Raw genomic sequence first — 3,236 nt, 5'->3', positions numbered from 1 at the left:
GAGCGGGATCTCAATGTTTGAGTTCCTATAAATACTGTAGAGGGGGTGTGGTGTCTAGCCTCCAATGTTCTGGGCAGAGAGGAAGTTCCCAGGCTAGTGTGCCTTTTCTTCTTTTGTTCCTTAATTACTTGAGAGATACCTTGAGTGATTTCTTGAGTGATATCCTGAGTACCACTTAGGTGGGTCATTAGGTGTGGATTAGTTGCTAAAGTCTTTGTGTCTTGACCTCTTGAACTTTGTGAAGAGTTTTCCTGAGAAGATGGCTGTATTGCACTTAGTTGTGCTTTGGCTTGGCTTCGTGTATAGGGGCGAGCTGTGGTTTTGTGGCTTGTGTCAGCCAGATCTGTGTAGGGATTGCAGGGGGGTGCAGCATCCGGAGGTGCCACCATGGATTGGCTACTGGATGGTGTCAGTAATTCATCTGTGGAGAGGGTCTGGGTTTGGGTCTGGTGTGGTTGATTGGTGTTGGCGTTCTGTGTGCCTCTGGATCTGGTGTCAGTTTTTGTGGAGAGGGCTAATTTCCAGATGTCTGGCAAGCGGGATGTGTCGTCACGCTTGTTCATGTTGTGAGGGTGTTTCTCTATCTCGATGGCTTCCATGATTATTCTCTTGTGGTGATGTTCCGTGTTAAAGAGCAAATCTCTCAAATGTGTTAATTGCCAATGGATACCAGCAAAACAGGATTACGAAGCTAATCCAAAAGGAAACACCCCCCAAAAACCAAGACACAGAAGAAAACAATGGCATGGCCCTCCTTCCTTATATCAAGGGCACTACAGATAAAATTAGCAAAATCCTCCATAAACACAATATCAAAACAGCCTTTTGCACCAACCAAAAAATAGCCAATATCCTCAGAAACCCCAAGGATAAAATCCAGTTGGAAAACCAAGGGATCTATGAAATACCCTGCAAAGTCTGCCCAGCCACGTACATTGGACAAACAAACAGACGAATAAATGCACGTATCGCAGAACACAAGAATGCCGTCAAAAAAGAAGAAAAAACTTCCTCTCTTTTCCAACACATGAAAGAAACAGGACACGAAATTAATTTTGCAGATTCCAAATTGCTCTTTAACACGGAACATCACCACAAGAGAATAATCATGGAAGCCATCGAGATAGAGAAACACCCTCACAACATGAACAAGCGTGACGACACATCCCGCTTGCCAGACATCTGGAAATTAGCCCTCTCCACAAAAACTGACACCAGATCCAGAGGCACACAGAACGCCAACACCAATCAACCACACCAGACCCAAACCCAGACCCTCTCCACAGATGAATTACTGACACCATCCAGTAGCCAATCCATGGTGGCACCTCCGGATGCTGCACCCCCCTGCAATCCCTACACAGATCTGGCTGACACAAGCCACAAAACCACAGCTCGCCCCTATACACGAAGCCAAGCCAAAGCACAACTAAGTGCAATACAGCCATCTTCTCAGGAAAACTCTTCACAAAGTTCAAGAGGTCAAGACACAAAGACTTTAGCAACTAATCCACACCTAATGACCCACCTAAGTGGTACTCAGGATATCACTCAAGAAATCACTCAAGGTATCTCTCAAGTAATTAAGGAACAAAAGAAGAAAAGGCACACTAGCCTGGGAACTTCCTCTCTGCCCAGAACATTGGAGGCTAGACACCACACCCCCTCTACAGTATTTATAGGAACTCAAACATTGAGATCCCGCTCTGTTCCAGTAACAAGAAGCCGAAAGCACCAGCCTGAAGATGACGAGTGAGACCTCGTCGAAACGTCGCCTAGACACCCCAACTTTTACACGGGAAGACACCCGAGGACACCAAAACCTGCATATATATATATATATATATATATATATATATATATATATATACATACACACAATTTAAACTGGTCTCCTCACAGTTTTGATGGGTTCCTCTTTGTTTTTTATTTTATTTTCTGGGTTCCAAAATCTTAATAATTTCAATTACACTCCCTTCAAGATAGCAATCCCTTGCATAACAGCTACAATCTTTTGGTTTCAATTCATGTTAATATGTTAAGCAACATAAAGTTTCAATTGAGGTACTCAGTCTGTAATCCTTGTTCTTTCCTGCGTGTGGTAATCCCCCCCCCCCCCGATATTGTCCCAACCATATACAGTATGGTTTTGTGTCCTTTATTCCTCTGACTTCATGGTCCCAATCCATGGGGGTGGATGACTAAAGGGACAGAAGCAACTGGCCCTGGGGCATTCCTGCCACAATTCATAATAATTTCAAGGGGTTGGACAAGATAACGCTTTGGATCCCTTCCAACTCTGCAAGTCTATGATTCTGTGAAATGAATGTGCCTTGTTTTCCTAAGGAGGAGGAAGGGCATAGGTGGGAAGAGCGTTCTTCTGAGAAACACCACCTGCCAGGCACCTCCACTTCCCAGCTGGCAAGACCCATTTCGGGGAACGGCTCCCCAGGCAGAACAAGACAGGCAGGCCTGGGATCTGCTGACTGGTGGCATGAAGTCTGCTCCCACCAAATCCTTCTGCCACCCCGTCTGGCCTGCTCAGCATTCCAGGATTCCCAAGTGCAGAACAGAGGACCACAAGGGCAGGCAATGTAGGGCTGGAATGACTGGCCCCTGGATCTTCTCCCCAGCCCAAGTGAAGCTCCTGGGCAGTGCGGAGGGGCTGCCTCAGGTTGGGTCTTGTAGAAACTCTGGCAGCTCCAAGGCAGCCACTTGCTCCAGCAGCCAAACTGAGCATTCTTGAGTCTCTGTCCCCCAGCAGCTTCTTCTGATTTCTGCCCCCTTGAACAGGCCAACCCTCTCGCCTGAAGGTGGGCCCTCCATGCCTTCCCACCTGCTGCCCCCTCTGGGCATTTGGCCAGTGAGGGACTGTGGGAAGCACTTGGTTCCTAGGTTCAGTGGAAGGACGCTCCTGGCTCTGGCTTTGTAATGTGAATCTCACAGTGTTATTATTTTCTTTATGGGGTTGGTTCAAACCACTACTCTGAATGCTCCTTTTCACAGGGTAAACTCACTGGGGATGAGTTTATGGAACCAAGGGGGCAGTGGCCCCAAAACGCAGGGGAGCCACTGATCTCGACAAATATCCTCTCCCCTTCCAGGCTCAAATCTCACCAGCCCAGCAGCTGAGGGGCTTTGAGAGATGCTCTCCCCCCAGTGGGGTAGCAGCGGATGTGGGGCTGCCCTTGAGGCCTCATGTCATGCAATGCAATGCAAGAACCAGACTCAGCGCA

Source organism: Podarcis gaigeae (genome assembly GCF_964106915.1).
Source record: "Podarcis gaigeae genome assembly, chromosome: 6".
NCBI classification, from domain to species: Eukaryota; Metazoa; Chordata; class Lepidosauria; order Squamata; family Lacertidae; genus Podarcis; species Podarcis gaigeae.
The sequence above is the reverse complement of the archived record's forward strand: the minus strand, read 5'-3'. Positions refer to the sequence as shown.